The sequence below is a fragment of the Cupressus sempervirens genome, chromosome 8 (assembly GCF_028749045.1).
Source record: "Cupressus sempervirens isolate cs-2001-9-10 chromosome 8, ASM2874904v1, whole genome shotgun sequence".
Taxonomy (NCBI): Eukaryota; Viridiplantae; Streptophyta; class Pinopsida; order Cupressales; family Cupressaceae; genus Cupressus; species Cupressus sempervirens.
In genome coordinates, this window is record NC_143125.1 from 530,874,113 (window position 1) to 530,897,260 (window position 23,148).

The window sequence follows — 23,148 nt, forward strand, 5'->3', positions numbered from 1 at the left end:
AAATGGAAGTCTAAAAATTGGGAAAGACCATTGAGAACCAGGAGGTTGAGATACATCTCATACTACATCAATTGAATGAAGCTAGAGATGCTTTTAAGAGTTCCTTGAAAAGAAGGAAAGAGATTGCCATAGTAGGGTCAGTGCAAGAAGTTGGGTCTCATTTTTGGCCAAAAAGTGGAAGTGTTTTTCTTGTTTTTGAAATATTTTGTCAATTGATGCCAAAATTTGAGCCATTTAGAGATTAGATATAAAAAAATATCAACAATAAAAATTGTAGTGCCTAGGATCTTCTTTTTGAATATGTAATTTATTTGCATACCCATATGATAGATTTTTTTTTTTTGGTATGGATCTTTAAAAACCACTTTTTCAAAATGCTTGTTTCAGGACCATACCATACTCATGTACGAATACCATAATTTGACACAAATAAATGAATATTTGTAAATCCTTCTAAAGGGAGTTACCTAATACACCTAATATTGATGACAATATTTTTTCTTAATTTTTTATTGAATAATATTTTTATTATTAATTATTAATTAGCTATAAAGTTAAATTTTAAAACCTCTTGTGTACAAACACCATAATTTGATCAAAATTTCACTTTTTTCAAATTTTTTTAAACCTCAAAAGAATTGTATGTAGATTGATGACATATAAATTCATTTAAGAAAAATTATAAAATAAAAAAGTTATTAAAGTTTTAGTGAATGTCACTTTTTAATGTTTAAGAGATTAATAAATAATGGAAAAATAGAAAATAAACTAATAACACTATAAAATTTACATTTTTGAAATTAGAACAGGAAGACTTATAATGGGTTTTTGTTTCATCAAAAAATTCAATGGGGACAACCATATAAAAATTATGACAATCCCTGAAATTGTCGATTAAATGCCTTAGTAAAAAAATGGTTCATAAAGGCATGGCTTGGTGGGACCAAGCCTATGCCATAACTTTCCCCAAGGAAAAACCTCATGTAAAAGTTGTGGCCATTCCAAATTTTTGCTCATGTCTCAAGAATCGGGCACCCAATTTGTAATTCAAAAAGTGAGTGCCCAATTGCATGTTAACCATTATAAGAATTGGGTACTCGATTGTTCAAAAATTGAGTACCCGATTCTTTTAAAATTGGGTACCCAATTTGTAAGTGGGTACCTGATTCTTTAAAAATTGGGTACCCAATTCTAATGTACCCTTTGGGCCTCAAAAGCTAACCCACAAACCAACTTTCAATGATTGAAATGATTGAAAAATAGTTTCAATCTGCAACATCAAATTCTATCATAGTTAGTCTATTTTCTTGTCTTCTTCTACAATTTGAAAGCTATTGATTCAAATTCAAAAAGTGTGCAAACATGGGATCAAAACAACGAAGAAAGAAGAAGAAAAAAAGCTCTAAAAGATGAGGAGATTGCAACAAATAAAGGGAATGAAGCACAACATCAATGAGAGAGAAGAGAAAGAATTAGAGACTTGAATAATGTTTTAAAGGAGAAAGACATTGAGGATACCATGATGGATGAAGAGGCCAAAGAAGAGAACCCAATACAAGGAAATTCAGGTGCACATTTTAATCAAACATTCAATACAGTTGTGTCTCCAAACCCTCAAGGTTTTTCTCGTGATGAAATTGATGATTTTTTAGAAGCAGGTTATGATTTAAATGATTTAGACTTTCTTCACGAGAATAAATTGTCAAACAATCATGCACAACAAACTCCAATGGAAATGCATGCCCCGAAAGAACTACCAAGAAAAATTGAAAATGAGATTCAAATCCCAAATAATAGTGAAAATGAAATGTCAATTGAGAATAAAAATTGCATGAATGTAGACATAGAAACACCAACTATTGAACAAACATGTCAGAATGATAGTAAAGTGTTGAACATAATTTTTATTTTCCTAATAATGTGCTAGATAATCTTGAGGGATTGGTTTCATGGAGACAAATTAGGCCACATGCTAATAGATTATATAGACATTTTTTTATAATAAAAAATTTGGGTTTCAATATCAGTTGATGTTGCAACTAATTAAAATGTCTAAAATGCGAAAAGTAATGCAAAACCCAAGAATAAAAATGAGTCTTTAAAACAAGTTGTATCCACTATTGCTAGTGCATTTGATGTTATCAGAAAGAGAAGTCACTCTAAAGATAAGAATGAAGCATGTGGAGAAATAACAACTTTAGTTAACAAATCAACAACTGAAAAAAGATTGATTAGCAACATAAGTGGATATCTTAATGTGAATCATAAGACTTTAGAAAGAGTTATAAAGAGAAGGGTTAAATTTGAATGTGATCTAACAAATATTTTGTGGACTTCTAGTGGTAGACTCCCGAGATGTGATGGGAAACTTACTAGTGAAGTCAAAAGTATGTTGAAATTTTTTAGCATGATAATACAAGAGTGTCACATAATTCAAGAGATGTTCTTAAATTGAGACTTGGGTCAAAAATACATGATCCACATCCTATACACCTTTTGGACATAACTCAAACTGAATTGTTTAGAAATTTTGTAAATAGTAAGGTATTAAATATTACCATTAGTCAAAGATCTTTTGAAAAGTGTAAACCATGGTATGGAAGGATTAACTAGGAAAGAATCACATGTTCTTGTAAAACTCATGTTCAATTTTGTTACCATTATGATGTATTTTGATCTATACGTGGTACCATGCATAGTAAAGAAATGTTGTAGGAATGTGGTATTCAAATATCACCTCAAACTATAAAGGATTTCATATCAGGTTTGTTTTGTAAGCCACCTAATGATCAATACTTTCTTTTCAATGCATGTCTTTCTAGTACATGTGATATGTGTGGCAATCTTTCTTTGTTAGATGAATGTTTGCATGAAAATGCTTTGACTACTTTTGGACAATAATTAGTTGAGGTAAAAAGATTCAAAACTATTGAATATCCATTGAAGGATGGGAAGATTGGAAGAAGGTGTGATCTAGTTATAGATAAAGTTATTTGTCATGCATTTATAGATGATTTTAAGAGTGTGATCATACTAGAATATGTTAAACACTCTCAATATTTTAGATGGCTTGATGGACAATTTTGTATATGTAAGAATACATTTCCAATTGTTACTATACTCTTAGTTGTTGACTTTGTAGAGAACTACACACTTGCACCACAAGATGAAGGACAACCACAATATCACAATTTAGTGCAAGTAACAATTTATGTTCATATGGTGCTCAAGGCTTTTGGGTTTGATTTAAAAATTTGTAAGATGATATCTCTACTTGTTTCTACTTCCTCACTTGATGTGTTGGTTAATGGAGCTCCTTTAGATTTTTTCAAACCCTCTAGAGGTCTTCTTTAGGGCGATCCTCTCTCACCTATTCTCTTCATTATCCTAGTTGAATGTATAGGAAGGCTTATTGAGAGAAAGAAGAAGGAAGGTAGAATTAAAGGGATAAAACATTTCTCTAAAAGTGATCATTCTTACATTAGCAATTTTTTGATGATACTATCATGTGGGGGAAGGCTTCAGTTAAGGAGGCAAAAGCTATAAAGGAAGTCCTGGATATCTACTCCAAAGGGTTGGGTCAACTTATTAACTGGGATGATAGCTCTTTATACTTTATTAATACCCCAGAGGATATATAGAGAAATTTTTTTAGGATTCTAGGTTGTGGAGTGGGAAAGTTTCCCTCTACTTACCTTGGGCTTCCTTTGGGAATGATTCCTCTTGACTCTTTTTGGAACGGTATTATGGATAGGTTCAGCAAAAATTTAGTAGGCTAGAAAGGTACCACTCTAAGCCAACTTGGAAAATGCCAACTAGTTAAATCCACCCTTTAGAACTTGCCTATGTACACTTTGAGTCTTTTTGTGATTCTAGTGAAATTTGTTGAGAGGATGGAGAAAATATAGACGGATTTTTTATGGACTAGTGTAGAAGGGAAAAAAAGATATCCTCTAGTTTCCTGGGACAAAGTTTATCTCCTTAAGAAATATCGAGGTCTTGGTATAAGGAAGCTTACTCATCTCAATAAGGCTCTTGGCAAAGTAATTATGGCGTATCTTCAATAGCACTGGGGAATTGAGAGACATTTTGGTTAACAGAGGATCTACTATCTAGAATGGTTTTCTAAAAGTTAGGGACCTGGCTAAGGAAATTTTTTCTTGGAAATTGGGGAATGGAGAGGATATCCAATTTTTGTCTAATAGTTGGTTAATTCAGGGTCCCCTTATGAACAATCTTGTCTATGAAGTTTGGGTGAATGACTATATTCAACATTTTGGGCTAAAAGTTAATAACTATAGGAATGACCAGGGTTGGAAAGGTTTGTCTATTATCTCTAAAGATCTAAATCCAATCATGATAATGTTAGATTCTATGGCTCTCAGCAACAAGAGGGATGAAATGATCTCGAGGGACAATTCCAATGGAAACTACACTATTGCTTTAGGTTATATGACTCTTTGGAGCTTAAAAGAGAAGCTTCCATGGTTGAGAGCTTGGCCCCTTGGCCTCATACCAAAAATCAATATATTTTGTTGGTTGGCCCTACAGAATAAAATCCTCACTCAGGATAACCTTATAAAAATAGGATAGATTATGCCAAGAAGATGTATTTTATGTAAGAACTAGTTGGAAATAGGTAAACACTTTTTCATTCACTATTCCTACTCAAGGGAGGTTTGGGATTTCCTTACCCAAGACTTAGGGATTAGCTGGTGCATGTTAGATAATATCTTGGACTTTTTCAGCCAATGGAAAAGTTTGTTCAATCTATCTGCTTTGCAAGAATTAAGTACCTAGATCTTACCTCACTACTGCTAGAGCATATGGAAGAAGAGGAAAAATAGAATCTTCAAAGATATAGAGGAGCCAACCATAGTGCTTGAGAAGAATATTTATAAAAATATAGAGGAAAACTACCTAGTAAGGAAGGGGGGAGATATCAAAGCTGGTGGTAGAAAAATTGAGAAGGAAAAAGACAAAATGTTAAAAAGACAGGAAGCCAAGTGGCTTCTCTACCTAGAAGGATGACATAAGGCCAACTTTGATGGGGCTTCCAAGGGAAATTTTGGCTCCTTGGGAAGTGAAGGCATAATAAGGAATGAATTTGGTGAGGGGGTAGTGGCCTTCTCTCTTCCGCTGGGTTTTCAAACTAATCACTTTGTTGAAGCAAGTGTTGCTTGCCATGTGGTGAAACTAGCCTTTGAAGTTGGAGTTACTAATCTCTAGCTTGAAGGGGATTCAAATAAAATTATTAAATTTATTAATGGAAATTATCATTATTCATGTTCAATTGCAAATCTAATTGAGGAGACTCATGAGACTCTTGCTAAATTTAATAGAGTCCATGTCACTCACATTTTCTAGGAAGTAAACTCAATGGCATATTGGTTCGCAAATAAAGGTGTCAAATCTTACCAAAAGATGACTTGGAAACTGGGAAGGAGTTTTCTAGTGGATGTTAAGAGCCTGATCAAGCTAGATAAGATCCAAGGGAGTACGAAGAAGATCAATTTGAAATTATGACTAGGAATGGTTTTTAGGGAAAGGGTACGATTCATAAAGGTTGTATTGGAAAGTGCAAGAGGTGGAATTCATTACAGTCTATTTGACACGCTTTATGGGTCCTTTTTTGCATATGCAACCTATGCTACTGTAAGGTTAATTTCTTTAGCTTTTTTCTCAAACACAGAGGTCACCATCAGGTGGTGAAGTTATAGTGTGCTATGCTTATGAGAATTGTGGGAGTGCAAAGTGCTGAAATGGTGGGTGAAAGGTACAGAAAAGAATGGTGGGAAAGATGAAAAAATGGAGAAGTAGGGACAAAGTGCAGGAGAAGCTAGAATAGGGGCAGGATTGCATGATATATCATGAAGCTTCATGGTTTTGATCAAGATGTGACCAACAACATCGTCAACCCGTGGAAGGATGGTAGAGTCAGGGTGAATGGGGTTTCATTTCTGATAACGGAGGAGGTGATTTTGACTGTAACTGAGATTTTGATTGAGAGTTTTAAGTTCTTTAGGGACAAAAAGCTCTTGGCCAATGCAGTGAAGTACTTCATACAGATGAGTAAGGAGTTGAATGCCCTAAAAAAGAGTGATATGTTCTATGATCTGGATTCCATAATGAAACTATGGAGGTATGTTCTATGCATCGTCATCGAGTACATTACTCTTGAACCTAGGTTTTTTTGGGTTCACACTCACCATTTTGTTCATTTGAATCATTTTTAGCATGATAGTAAAGTTTCATTTCCTTTTTATTTGTTGACTTCCATGAGCAAGGCAGTGTCTAGCTTCAAAAAGAAGCCCACTGTTAACCTCGCTTTACATGAGGGGTTGTTATTGCTTATCTATGAGCACTTTAAGGCTCAAACAATAAGTAACATCCCCTCATAGGATGGGAAAGAGGAAAATGGTAGCTTAAGCTACTCCTTTGACTCAGATGATATTTAGAGCATTAGCTCTAAGGAAGGGGGGTTAACTTCCTCTGGTAAAAAAGTTACACCTCATGATAAGAAGTCACCCTCTCCCATTATCCCTAGTAGAAAAAGCCCTAGGGGTCATGGTGAAAAGATGTTTGGGAATGAGGAGAAGGACTATAGTGATTAAGAGGAGCACATGGAGACTAAACATGAGGATAAGGAGAAGCAAGAAAATAAAAAGGAAGACTAGGGTGGGAAGAAATGCAAGTGGGTGGGATTGGAGGATGCGAGGATGTAGTAGGAACTAGATATGTCTTTGCTACCTCTCTCCCCCATCCATCCTCAAGCCCAACCAGATGACCAAAAAAAGGACAATATTAGAGATGGGGGGGGGGAGGCAGTGCTGGTTAAAGATAGGAGGAAAGCCTAGAGGAATTTTAATGTGAGGATAACAAAAATGGGTATTTTTAGAGAAGTGATGAATCCCCAGATTCTGGTGGAGAACTAGGAGGAGCTGCAGCTTAAAGAGCTAATTGACCATGTGATTGTGGCAATCTCTAATAATGCTAGGGAAATTGGGATGAACCTTTTGAACAATGCCCACAATAGCTTGATTGACAATTTTAGGTCAATCAAGTGGCTTTTTCATGAGCTAGAGGAGTTTAAGGAGAAGGTGGGTCAAATGAAAGGAGCTAGGAATTTGACAGGTCTTGAGAAAGGGACAAACCAGGATGATAGAATTAGCCTAGCGAAAAGGAGGATTCTCAACCTATAAAATTACAACCACAATCTATCAAACCAAATGATCTCACTGCTCAACTCGATAAATGACAATATCCTATCTTTAATTGGTTTTCTTAAAGATAGAGGAATGTTGGGGGATGAGGAAGGAAAAGATAGGGGAAAAGCTAGATTTGATGTTGAAACTACCATGGGTATCACTTACACTTGTCTAGACTAGGATGTGCATAGGACTCATTAGCAGGAGGCTAAGGAGAACCAGATGGGCTACAAGGCTGCCCAAGTCATGCAAGAGGTGGGAAGAATGAATGAGGATTAGCTCTTTTCTGTCCTTTTGTTTCTAGCTATTCCTTTTTTGTTTGGCTTTTTGTCCTGGATTTTTCCTATTTCATTTTTCAAAAAATAGTTTGGCCTTTCCTATGGGCTTTGTTGTTTGGTTGGGCCTAGTGCTTTTTATTAGCCTTTAGACTTGTTTATTCTTGCTAGGCTTTTAATGCTTATTATTAGCCTTGTTTATGTTTTAACTCTTGGGTTCCAGGGTCCCTATAAAATGTATTTATCTAATCAAAAGCAATTTATGCTCATATATTTTATAGGCATACACCTGATAGTACAGAGAAGGATTGAAAAATATTGAGAGAGTACCATTTTTATATGAGTAATGATAAACTCCATTCATTTGAGTTTGTCCAATAGTGTTTCAATGTCTTTTATGATGGTTTAAAAGAGAGACAAATTCAAATGACACAACATTGGATATGGTTAGGTAATTGTAGAGGACAATTCAAGAATTCTAGAATGTTCTATATGTTGAGTAGGACACATAGAAAAACTAACGTTCAACATGTGTGGAGTTTTTTATAGGCTAGACATGGTAAAGGAGAAAATGACGGTGTTGGTGCATGCATGAAGAGAGCCCTTAGTAGAGAGCAATTAAAATTTGAGGAAAAAGATAAATTCTAAAATGCATATGAGATTGTCAAATGATGTAACAAATATTTATACACAAGATCAAGTGAGAACTCTACAATCAAACATTTCTCCTACCTAGTTGAAGAGAAGAATATCCTTTCAAGATATGACTATGATACAATTAGTGGGTCAGCTAAATGGCATTCATTTAGGAGTTCAGATTCTAACATTTGGACTATATGGACTAGGGAGCTTGTTTGTTTTTGTCAATTTTGTCTTGTAGGTGAATGGGAAGAATATGAGAATACAAAATGGGTTGAAGATTGGCAATGAAAATCATTAGCACCTACTAACATACATTTTCAAGATTATATAGTAAATGAAGGCCAAAATGTTACTTTTGCATCAGAAGACTATGATCATATTTCAAACCTCATAGAACTTGGTATGCACAATTTAATTAGATTTTGTTGTGATCTCATGCTTCAATTTATATAATCTGCATATGTACTCATGTGATTAAAGTGTTTTTGTACTTTGTCTTATCTTGTAGGAAATGTTTATGCTATTATTGCACCTAGTGATAATGATGAACAGACTGAGTATTGGCTAGCTAGATGTGTGGAACCTAAGAAAAAATTGATATGTTAATAAGTAGACGATGATGGTTTTGAGTATCCAATTGGGTCTATCATTGTAGCTAGCACCTAGCTACATAGATACCTAATAAGAAGAAATGATTTACCAACATTTGAAGACTACCAATCCGAAAAGAAGATGTTACACTATTCTCATTTGGTTGTGGAAATGAATATAAAATTAGAAAGATACAAAGGGAGACCTGCCAATAAGGTATTATGGACAATTTCAATGGATGAACATGAGACAATCATAGATGCATTGCAAAGGAGAGAGGATACAAATGGTATAGTGGGATGACTACATTTAAATAAAACACATGTAAATTTTTTATTTATTGTGTTATTTTTATATATGTACTTATATAATTTAATTACATGTATGTTTGCACTGTCAATATCAAATTAGAGAACTTATATATATTCCTCTTATTCAGGTCTCAATTACAATTTATGCAAATTTAAATGTTAAATTGGATCGAACATCAACATCTTGTGCAATTCCACATAGTAAGTACATACAAATTACACATATTTACATAGTTCAGATACCTCATATTAATTTATGCATTTATTAACATGTGTTTTTGTTTTACAATTTTATTTTATAGGACCTCATTTGAAGAGATGCGTTGAACCAATTTTATATTTTGAGTTCACTTCTATAAATTTATCATTGACATTGTCTTACATATATTGTGAAATATGTTGTACAAACAAATTTAAAAATAGGAGTTTACTTCTATTTGAAAGTTAAAGGTGTGCACTTGATATTATAAATTAATTGTCAATTTAAGTAATGGCCTCCTACTTTTTTCCATTACTTTTACATTCAAGCATGTTTAAATTAATGTTTGTTTTAAGTTTCAAATTACTATTGATTGTAATATTAAACCCTTCACTTGTACATGATAATGTAAAGATCATTACTCATTGTATTTATTATATGCTATTATTATGCTGATAATTGATGTATGTATGTTTAACCATGTTAACCATGTAAAGTGAGAGGGAGGGAAGGAGGAAGAGATGGAGAGAGAGGGAGGGAGGGATATGGGGAGGGTTATAAGTGCTTGTAATTTATCAGAAAGGGTTATAATGGGTTCTAGGCGGTCCTACAATCCCTTTGGACCCATTATGACTCCTTAGGACACATTAAGATTGATTAGGATACCTTGGGACAAATTAGCACTCTTAGCACCCGTTACAACACATTACTTATTGTAGTCCTAAAAGTAATATTTTTTAATGTGTCCTAGTACATTCTAATGTTTCCAAGAGGTTTTGATGGGTCATATGTGGTCATAAGAAACCTTAGGACCCATTATGACTCCTTGGAACCCATTCATACCATTAACACACTTTATGAACCCTTAGAACATATTAATCATCATAGGATACACTTTAGGGCTGTAATGTGTCCTATTCAATCCTATTTTTTCCTAAGGAGTTTTAGTGGATCCTAAGTGGTTCTAGGAGTCCTTGAGACTAATTACAACCTCCTAGGAACAATTATGACCCATTATGAGCATTTATAGCATATTAGTCATTGTAAGACACTGTTTAGAGGTCTAATGTGCCTTAATGAGTCATATGTTCTAATGGGACATTAGGGATTTTTAGGACCCATTAGTACACATAGGTCTCATTAGGACACATTAGGGTCCATTCACACACATTAGGACCCATTAGACCCCATTAAAACCTCTTATAACACATTAACCATTGCAAGACATAGTAATGTGTCCTAAGTGGTCCTAATATCTCACAAAAGATCACAATTGGTCCTATGTGGTTTGAAAACCCATTAGTACCCTGTAGGGTGCACATTATGACCATTTACAACATATTAAAATCCATTAATGCCTCTTAGATAATCTTAAGGGGCATAAGACACATTAATGGGTTATAATATGCCCTAATGGGTCCTAACGTGTCTTAAGAGGTTATAATGTGTTTTAAGCGATCCCATGACCTTTTAGGACCTATTAGGAACCCTTATAATCCATTAGGGACCATTAGGACACATAAGAATCAACTATAACCCCTCTGAACACATTCACCATCATACAATACACTACTGTGTCCAAAGGCATTATAATAGTTCCTAAGTGGTTGTAATCAGCCCTAATGTTTCTTCTTGTATTTTAAGTGGTATTAATATATTATGAAGGGTTTTAATGGGTTCTTAGAGTTCCTAGGACATCTTAGGGCCTATTAGGACCCCTTAGAACACATTAACTATAGTGGGACATACAAAAGGGATGTTAATGATTCTAATGTATCATAAGGTGTCATAATGGATTATAAGTGGCACTAAAACCCATTAAAAAACCTTATAATATATTAGGAAACATTAGAACTACCTCAATCTATTATTTAATTACACAGTGAAATATAGTAAAGAAAATGTAACAACTTGATAAGACATCAAGTGCCTTGTCTAGAAAAATAGGCATTCTAGCCAGAATGACACTTGGGATGTAAGAAAACCTAAGTCAAAGTTACAAGGAACCATGTAGGTACATGACTTTCCTATGTACATAATAGTATTCATACGTACATAGCCTTGATGAGAAAATATGTGAAAGGAAGGGTATCATCCATCATTTCATATAAAAAATCTTCAATCTTTACCTCAATTTTATAAATTTGAATTTTTAGGATGAAAAATATTTATAATAGTAGGTCAATTTTATTTGTATGAATCTCAATGCATAAATTTGATGTGATATTTATCCAATAATGTTTTTGATATCAGTACTAATGCTCTATAAATAGTTAAAATTATTGTTCATGTACCATATATACTTACAAAATGTGTCAAATGTTAATGAATAAAATATGTCATAATAAAGAAAATGGTTTGAATACTTAAAACATGATTTAATATAATAATATACACTACATACACTAGCATGATAAGAATTCATAAAAAAATAGTACATGGTTTAACATGTCATAGCATGATCTATGAAGTCAAAAAATACATATAATACAATTAACTGTCCTAATACAAAGTGTATCAAAATAAACAATATGTGTCATAAAAATATAATCTAAAGGTGCCAAAAAGACCTAATCTATCTGATTGAATGTCCTCTTTACTCCACATGAAGATGACTTAGATGGATCATCATGTGTAATATGAGTTGTTGCATTATGTACATGCTTAATTGAAATGGGTTTCAAAATCTAGCTTGCAAATAAATTAAATATTCACTACATAATAAAATAAATACCACATGAGATAGATGTCCCTTAATAATGCGAGGAGGTGCACTGTGAAAGCTACCAAATGCAGCAGTGGTGAGGTCCTATAATTTACAATACATACATTTAAAAAATTTGATAAAGAGCATAATGAACTATGTATCCACATAAATCACTATACTGATCTCAAAGGATGATGTAGGTACCTCCATCTGGCTTAGTCTCGTACTCTTAGCAACACTCATGGCGACATAGTCCTAAAATTATGGATACATAAATATTGAGTCAAAATTATATATACATGAATAATTACAAAGTATGTAAACTAAAAAGTACATAATTTGTACACTACATTTTTTATACACTATAAAAATATGCATATATATGATACCTAAGTAGTAGCCAATGTCACAAATGTGTCTAAAGGTATGCTAGCACGATGATCAAAAGATGGAGTCAAAAATAAACTATATTGACTCTTGTATGGATGATTACGATCCACCTCATCTTCATAAAATCAAAACACATAAAATATATACATGATTCAAAATTATTCAAATTATAAGTTAATAAAAATGTACATAAAAATAGTACAAACTATTTATCTTCAATAAAAAGTTCATGCCATATGTATTTGAGGTTGTGCCTCAGTGGTAACTAGATTAGGACCTACACTGACATCAAACTATGTAGTAGCCGACAATCCCTGCAAAATCAGATAAAAAGAACATATGAGAACATGTTATTAAATTTGAGTTTGGATGTACATTTTTACAATGTAATTCAAAGTACATATAGTATGAGGGACACCAACATCTATAGGTCTAAAAAAAAGACTATACTGCCTCCTAGGAGGAACAATATCATCCATCCTCTATTATTTCAAAAGTACAAATTAATATGGTTAATAAAATTACACACCTATGTAGAAAGTAAATAATTATGTACTTTATATTTAAATTTTAATTAAAATTTTACCTTCTACTCTTAACTATCTCCAAGCTCTCCCTGCATGAGGTCAACAAATGATGACACATCAATCTCATCACTACCATCACCATGGGTAGTGTATATGTCATCATCAAAATCAGCACCCTTAGCTTAATGATCATCATGCGCTACATCAACATCACTTTGGGGGCCTCTGCATATGCCTCTACAGCTAGTACAAATATGTCCAAGTGGACAAACATGTGTCATCTGCATCCACTGCTATACTAAATTGCCTGAAAGGGCACTTAAAGAGGTAAGAGCGGATGAAATTGCTTGGTGATGGTGTGGAGCTAGTACAACAGGTGCACGAAGAGGTACAAGGGGTTGAGGTCACCTACAATTTCTTGTTCTATCACTCAACTTTTCCCCAAGCCTATCCTAAGGCATCCCTCCACCAACCCCCTAAAATTATTTCATATCAAAATAATTGGGTTTCAAACCCAATTCAAACTCAACCAATAGCTTCCTAAGGAAGTACATGGGCACCTCATGATTAGCGTGTGGTGGATGGTCAAATACCATCCACCACCACTCCAAAAAGTGTCCTGCTATGTGTGGATGTGTGCACCATCTAATAGAAATATGAGGCTTCCTATCATTAATCTCCTCACCTATCTTAGGGTTTAAAAAATAGCTTTTGAAATTTCCTTTACCTCTTTTGAGGTTATGTACCTTTTATATGATTAGCCATCAAAATAGAAGGCATGCATGTTTTACATCCACAATCTAAATGAATCAATATTGTAATCCAAATGCTTTATAGACCGAATGATGCATTGCATGATGTTTGCAAGGCATAGTAGGTGAGGAGAGGAGTGGGGCTCATGCCTAATAGCCTCAATATCTAGTATGAGGTCATTAAGATTATGCCTCATGCTCTCTCACAGATCATCTGTACTGTGTTGTGGAGGAGGACTAGGTAGTTGTGGAGATGGGGGTGGAGGCAGATGTGGAGATGGAGGGCGTGAAGGCAGGGTGGGGGAGGGGGAGAGGGTGGTGGCATGTCCATTAAATATAATCTACATATATGTTTAAACAACACAAAAAATGACAAAATTACTATTTAATATAATTTAAACCTAAAATATCAATTATATAAATGTACAGATCTTTAAAACCATATCAATTAAATAAATAAAGTTAAACACTTAAGTAAACTTCAATGTTAAGGCTAATTGAACATTATACCAAATTTAAGTCTAATCATAAAATAATACTCCAAAAAAATATTTTAAAAAAATCAACTATATAAATCTGGTTTTAATGTCGGATACGAACTTGTTTTGTCTATGCAAGCTCAAGGGAACATGTTTTTGGTATTAAGGAAAAGGATGTGAAAGTGCCCAATAGTTTAACCATTGTTTTTTTAGATTATGATCTAGATCCTAAATCGAATTACTTTATGAAATATTGTAGTGATTTTTTATTATTAATATTTTATACTGAATGCTAGAGTTGTTGTATTCCTATTCTATTTAGTTTTTAAAGTCTTGTTGAAAAAATATTATAGTTATATGTTTCTGTCCTAGACCACTAACTAACCATTAAGGATGATTTAGACAAACCATGTGTGATTAAGGATAGAAAAAGAACACTGATGATGATGTTGATTTTAATCAATTCTTTAGTATTGTATAGAAGAATGACTCCTTATGTTAGGAGTTCCCATTTTATTGGATGCATCCAAGGAGAAATCAAGGAGCCACTTCTAGGTAATTTCAGCAATATGAGAAAAGAAGAAGAGAAGGAACCAAATAAAGTTAAGGATTACAATTGTTGCAAAAGATATTATGACTAAGAAAGAGAAAAATCTTCATGATAAGAGAAGGTGACAGATAAAATGGAAAATATTATCTAGACTGGCATTCCTTGTAGTGATGAGAAATTAGGCATAAGTTTATTGTTGGTAGGTGATTTTGGTAAGACATCTTACATTAGAAAAATTTGGAAAGGAATAAGACTTAGAGACATGTATGGCAAGGATCAACTCATGAACTAATTACTGATCCTTTGTGAAGGAAAATGAGAGTTTAAAGAAGAAAATAGAAGAAGATTGTTGGAAAGTGTATTCCATGTGACCATATAGATGTTATCATTGTTGGAAACATATCTCTTGGGTATGATTAGTAGTCATGATGAGTCAAATAAGAATAACATGTCTACGTCTAGGAAGGACTCACAGTGTTGCTTGAAGACATTAATATGATGATTTGAGTTCTAAGTTACAATATGTTGATCAGAGACTAGTTTTTCTAGTGATGATGGATCGATTATGTAATATTTTTTGGTGCTAACCAAGTGAAGTGTTGAGTAATCATATGTGTATCTCAAGATAGAAAGCTTAATGATTTTTATTTGTGCATGCTATTTTTATTTGAAGATAGATATTTCTATTTGATGTTCATGATGAATAGTGTAGAGTTTATTTTGGATTATGAGATAGAGATGTGTTTTTTGTTGATGTGGTATTTCACAATGCTTATTTAAGTTTCTTAATTGTATCATGCTATTAATATGAGAAAACAATGAGAAGTTTGATTGGATTCAAAAGGTCTCTTGGAGTGTGTTGATGTATTATTTCCCCAACTCAGTTAGTTGTCATGTTACATTAGATCATGAGTGTGATTGATAGATCATGGCATACTAGAGATTATATATGTGGGTCCTAACCATGTCTTAGTTTACATATCTTGGGTAAAATTGATTATTGTAGTTTATTTTTGCAAAATTAATATGATGGTTAAGATCAACCTTTTTTAATGTTAATTGCATGTATATAAAGATGAAATTATGTTTTAATGCTACAAGAAAATGACCAATGTTATGAGTTTGTGAGATATAAAGGTGTTTAAGAATGTCATACTAAAGATTGATCTAAGAGGCATGACTAGAATATATATTGAAATTTAGAGAGTTGATAACTTGTTTAGAGTTGTATTAGCATATCATTAATGTTATCAGTTAGTCTATAATTCAATGGATTTTTGTCCATAATGGATTGTTTTTTATTCTAGGGTTGTTTCTCTCAAAATTGTTTCCCTTTTCTATATTCAAGTAGCTAGATCAATTTTTATGTACACTTATTTTGTGACACTAGGGGATTGCATTCTCATGATGGATTATATGTTAATCCAGGATCAAACAAAGTTTAGTAATGTTACCTTTGTTGGCTTGAAATCTTAGTAATGAATGGGTTAAAAAGGTTATAACATCTAATAGAATCATTCAAACTCATAGCTAAAGTTGTAATGAATGTAGACTTCATCACAAGTTGAATGAGTAATGGACAATGATAAAATATACTTAATTTAATAGTTTGATAGAGGAAGTTTATAGTTGGTATAGTTTTAGTGTCTCAAAATATCAATGTACCAAGATCTAGTATTTAACTTAAGACAATTATATCTATTAAATAACTACATTAATAAATGAATTTTTATACACAATCCATTTCATTATTTAGAACTAATTATTAATAACATATATTCTCAAAATAATATTATTCATATTATCCATAATATTTTTGCAACCCAATTGAAAATCATTAAATATAGTTTTCAACCTTAGGATTAATATTTCTTTCCATTATACCTACTATTATGGTTACCTAGCTAGGGATCAAGTGTTAGGTTTAAGATTTGAATTTACAATTAAAATTAGGGTTTAACATTTAGGATTAAGTTTATTAACATGATTAGGGTTAGGCTTAGATTTAAATTTGTTGATTTTAATTATATAATTTGGTTAAAATTTTAATCAGTGTTAGGGTTAGGTTAGAATTATGGTGAGAGTGAGATTTTACATCAAGGTTAATACTATGTTTATGATTAGTGTGTAGTTTTATTAAAAAAGATATGGTTTTAAGGTAAGGGAGCACATTATGTAACGCTTAGCCAAGGGATCCAAAGAACTAACATAAAGTTTTACTAAGCAAGCAATAACATGTACAATAATTTACATTAAAAACATAATAGATTACATTCTTTAATGATTCCTTAATGAGCACATTTACATTTCATTTTTAAATAATTATACTAGAAGTAAAATAAATAACACATCCACATGAAAGAATAACTACAAGTTCAATCCAATTAAATAATATATATTTGTTCTGAATACCACTTGGCATTAATTTGGAATGCACAATCATCCACTGTACATGTCACAGGGTATGAAAGGTTGAAAGAATATACATTTATAAAATAGTTTACATCATCCATTTTCAATCAATGAAACAAAGTACAATACAATAAGCAAAATCATTAAATACTAAGTTTTGTGTTTGGATCCCTTGGCGGGGTGTTACGTGATTAAATACTTAGTTATATGTTTAGGGTTTTGTTGTATAGTTATGGTTAAGTTGAGGTTAAAGACTTACAAATATAGTTAGTTTTACTTATTTATTATATGGTTTACAAACTAATCTATAATTAATCACTATTTATTTGAAATAAATATAAAATATTGAATGTAGTTACATGTTTAAACAATGAATTTACATCTATCTAATCATTCAACATTGTAATTTACATATTAAATATATTTCAAAACATCTAAAATAATAATTTTTAAATGAACATCTATGAAACTATTATTTAAATTAATAGATACAATAATCTAAAGATAATACTGTTAACAATGAAAATTTACAATTTTATGTGCATATTAAAACTAAAAATAATAATAAATTGATAGTATATCAAACATAAAATTAAAAACAATTAAATAAAATAGTACAAAACAAAATAAAATACCTAGTATGTCAGAAAATAGCAATAGGGGGGTTGGTAGAGGTTAAAAATGGGCTCCTGTATTGCTCTAAAATTTGGCTCACAATTTGTAAATGATAAAAATGTCACAAAAATGCCAAATATGGGGGGATTTGTAGTTTTTCAAATTGGTTACTTGATATTTTCAGAATTGGGCACTCGATTTGTTGAAAATCGGGTGCTCAATTTTTAAGACGCTCGGGCACTCGATCCACATTTCAAAAATTGGGTGCCCAAAGTGAGATTTTAGAATTGGGTACCTGATTCTAAGAAAATTGAGTACCCATTTTTGAGAGGTCTAATTCCATGGATTTAACTTCCATGAAATTGCAACCCAACTTTGTGCTCTTACCCAGTAGAAAATGAGACACAATACAAAGAGATTGACACCACAAAGTTATTTGCAGATGGTAACTCCTATAAATTTGATGTAACAATTGTAGATCTATTAAAATTAATAATCTTTCCTTGGTTGTATTTATTTATTTATTGGGATAAACCAAAGTATCCCTTATGTATTATTTATTTTTCCTCTACTCCACATGTAAAGGACATGTCATTCTTGTCCTATTGTCCACTTGTGAGGACAACTCATTTTTGTATTTCCTTTAATAAGAAAAATAGATATTCCTCCTTAAGAGGAACTTGACACTTTGCACACACCTTTTATGAATGTGGCATTCATAGAAATGAGAGTTACACATGCGAAGACATGCAACTCCTTTCTCATCTCTTTAAAAGAGGTGCTTCTCTCTCTCATTTTCATCTAGTCTCTATTATTCACATCAAGTTTTTGATGCTATTGTAAATGAGCTATTTTGCTCCATTTCTTCTCTCTCTCTCTCTCTCTCTCTCTCTCTCTCTCTCTCTCTCTCTCTCTCTCTCTCTCTCTCTCTCTCATTCTTAGGCTTTTGCCTCATTCATAATACTCACAAGGGGTTTTCTTTGCTTTCCCCTTATCAAATCCTTGTCTCTTGTGTTGCTTCCTCTTTGGTATTGCTCCATTGATCTTGTATCATTTACATGGTAAAAATCTTCTTGCTCTCTTGGATTAAATCTATTATTTCATGCTATTTCATTTTATTATATTTTATCATTTCAATCACTTTTTCTTACATGGTATTAGAGCTACTAATCCTTGTTTTGAGCTTGTGTGAAGGGTTCATTAGAAGAGCTTGATATTGTGAAGATCTTGAAGTTTGAAATATTGAAAGTCTTATCTTATTATTTTGCAGTTTTGCTTCTTTCTTATTCATTCTAACCCTCTGTAAAGACCACCCAAGGATAAAGAAGAAAATAATGAAACAAAACTAAAAAGAAAAACACAACAATTTTTTTTTTATTACTCAACATAATATATGTGTCCATACATTGATCGATCCACACTTAAATAGAAAACTTCATAATAATAAAGAATTCCATCTACAAACATCTCCATAGAAACACAAATACATATGGAGTTCAAAATAAGAATGAGATACATATTCATCCTTTTAAATATATTATCAAGTTCCCTCCGAGTATTCTTCAACGAATAGTTTTTTGAATAAAGTAAACTTCGACAATAATCCTCAGATACCTATTAGCCATTTCAAAGCACCTGAAAGTGATCACATAAAAGAATGCAACACAAAACAAGAGGGCTCAGTACACACAGAATCAAATGAATAATCCACCTGCATACATGTTAGAATAAACATATATAAACCAAAATGTAGACATCTGAACCACTTAATCATAGTGTAGTTTCAAATTAATATGCAAGAAGTAAATATTTACTTAACAACGCAAAATTCAAGTCGCACTAAGAATAACCCATAAATGAATCATATATATACTAAGGTGTCATCGTTATGGCACTAAGATTTTGCATCCATGTTTGGTATGCCCATAGTCAACTCATAACGGTAATTTCTATTATACTTATCATGGATAGAATAGAAATATGCCTTTTTCTCCGTACTCAACCATACAGGTTTAAGTCATAAGTAAGGCCAAATATATTTTATATATATTTAACCCATCCCAAATTATTTTAAGGTTATTACTGATTTAATCAACTAAATTAGAATAAATCGATATTCAGCCACCTCGATATACATTCGTTACAATTATCCTTAAAATACACATAAAGCAGATATTCTAAGAATGCACAATTATGAATAGCAAATTAGTTATTACATTCTTCATCTTTTGATAAAAAAACTCATCTTTTACTGTCACATTCAAAAGTAAACTTAGATTATTTTAAAAACAGAAATAAGTACTATAATATTACACCCTTGTAATTATAACTAAACTATTACACTGGTTTAATGATAATTACCAGTCGTAACACTATACTACTTACTCCTACTGTCGAAGTAAACTAAATTTTTCCTTTGAAAGATCCAAGACAAATAAATAATGCTCGTGTGATATTCTAGTTTAATTTGGTTAACTTATATCATAAAGCTGCCTTTCACAAAACAACTTTCCATTTCATTTATGAACAGAAATACATCAGGATAAATTAAAAAGAATTCTGTTTCAACATAACATTCCAAAAAATCCATAATAACTATGAAAATACTTCACAACAAAATTCAAATATAATTAAATCCAAATACAGCCAAATGATCCTTTACCATGTTATGGTAAATCCAAAATATGATTCACAAAAGTGCAATTTAACTTTTAGCATGCCTTTATCCAAAAACCATTAAGCTATATAATCCTTATACAAAAATACATACCATTCAGATATTGATAAAAAAACAACCAAAACAAATCAATTTCTTCAACCATAAAAAGAAGTTTATGCTGTCACAACAAAACTTATACTTTAAATACAAATTTCCATATAACTGTTTGACGAATTGCCATGTTAGATATCAACCGACAGCGAAACCTAAATTTTAAATTATCAAATGAATACTTTGTAACAATAATACGATTTTGAATCACATTGCATTTCCATGATAATAATAGTTGATAGTTTTACTATACTATTAAGCATTAAATGACTCTAAAATCATTTCAATTTTATAGTACCCATTCTAAAATCCTGAAGGTCAAACTCGAGTTTTATTCCTCTAAACCCATACAGTTGAATAAACAAAAACAGTGCCTTAAACAACATACAGGTGACTCTATGTTATAGCTTAAACCTTAGATCCTTGCAAAAGTATGAAATAGTAAACACATAATGCCTACAGATTTTGCTCAATGATATCACATAAAAACTCAATCAATTCACACAAACATATTCTTATAAAACTCTTTTTCATACAACCGAGCTCAAACAAACATCATAATTTTGAAAATAATCTCCTAAGATGTTAATCCTAATGTCATTACCATCAAGAGTCTCATACAGTTCACTACGTTTTTCCTCATCTTACCAAATAACAGTTCCAGACAGCTAATTCATGAAACAAAGTAATTGTGTCCTCAAACTGACGTGATACTGCAACCTAATATGTGCACATGACTGTGGCAGAACCACACATACCAATATCTTGAGGTATGGGTTCTATCCAAGCTCAGGCCCAACGTAGCCATAATACCAAACCCACATATAGCTAACTGTCTCAAATTGAGGCCCCGACAGGGTTTAACATGAACTGAACCATACAGCTAGGGCACAACCCAATTATGAAACTCATCACTATACCCAATACGATATTCCATACTTCACATCCAAAGGTGGGTATCTACAGGGCATTGCTTATAGTGCCTTGCTCTGTACATATCCATCTTTGAATGTAGATTCACTTAATAAAAATCAAATACCCATTTGCAAAATGCTAAATAACAACATATAAAATTACAAACAAAAAGAGAGTAGGGTAAGGAATTGCCCCTACGTGGGTAATGAAGATGGAAAACACTCCTGTAATGAAGCTCGAAGCCAAAGTCCAAAACCCAAGTCCAAACTGCACTTCCACAAGACAAAGATTGAAGAACTTGCTCACAACAGAGGAAACAATTTCCAACAAGAAAACCCGAACCATGAATCAAATGAACCGACTATCAGCAACTTCTCAAATCTCTATCTCTTAAACACAAAATATCTTTCCTCGAGACCTTCCATAATGCCAATTTACCAGCATCAACGGCTACAGATGCTTAAAAATGAAAGCATTGCAGCCATATTTCCGGCCCTATCTCAAAGATAACCCATTGAAAACAACGAAGAGATCAACAAAACCCATAAATCCATGATATCTCATTAATACACAACTACCAGATTCATTGCACAAGAGTTCACCACAATGCCGTGGATATGGCGGTTCCATTTCCACCGCCATAAGTGATATGCTTCCAAAAACAAAGCCAAAACCCCTTAGGGTTTTTATTAATAAAACCTCCTTCCCTAACTAACAAAACAATATGAGACACCATAAATCCAATAGTAAAAAGGTATAGCCACGAGTTTTTTTTTTAAGACCATTCCAAATAAATACAACACATAATATATATATATATATATATATATATATATATATATATATATATAACAAGAGAACTTCGTAATACTTATCATCATTTATCACAACTGTAACATAATCGATTATAATTCTTTTAATTTATTGAATCAAATCAAACTGTTTTATAACAATATGCCTAAGCAAGAAAAAACTCTTTTTTGCATATCATAAATTTGACATTGGCAATTGAATACTCGTAGCAATGTTTGAAAATTAATCACACCATATCATTCTGAAGTAATATTTCTAACATAATTCCTAACAGAATTATTAAAAATGTTTACACAACAACATTGTAAAAATAGTGAAATCAAACATAGAAACCTGAGATAGCAATATGTTCTGAAATAACACGTCTCTAGACATTAACACCAAGTCCAATAGATAAAAAGAACGTATCATCAGAAAGATACTATAACCACATAATCTTGATAAGCAGTAAAGTCCAAATAAAAGAAAAAGTCAAGCATGACACCCTCTTTGGAAGGCTTGCTGCCAAAGAGTTCTTCATTTTTTATTTTTTCTAACCTCCTTTGGAAGGCTTGCCGCCAAAGGATTCTTTATTTTAAAATTTTTTTATTATTATATCTAACCCTATTTCTATTGCAGGCTTTTTAAGTTTTTGAAATTCAAGGTTTTTTTCTGTTTTTGTTTTAGAAAGGAAAGTATAACAGTTTGTATTTTTCTTATATCTCATAATCTATGATCTGAGTTTGGTTGAAATTTTAACAGCATTTAGAAAATATAAAAATAAAAAAACTCTTTAAATTTCATTTTTATTAGAATAGTATTGCAAAAGTTATTATACTATATGTGTAGTATTATTTGTTTTTCAAGTTTTAAGACAACAATTCGTATTTTTATGATATCCCTCAATCTGTGATCTGGGTTTGGCTGAAATTTGAACAGCATTTAGAAAACATAAAAATGAAAAAACTCTTTAAATTTTATTGAAAATAGAGTTAAATTAAAAAATTTATTGC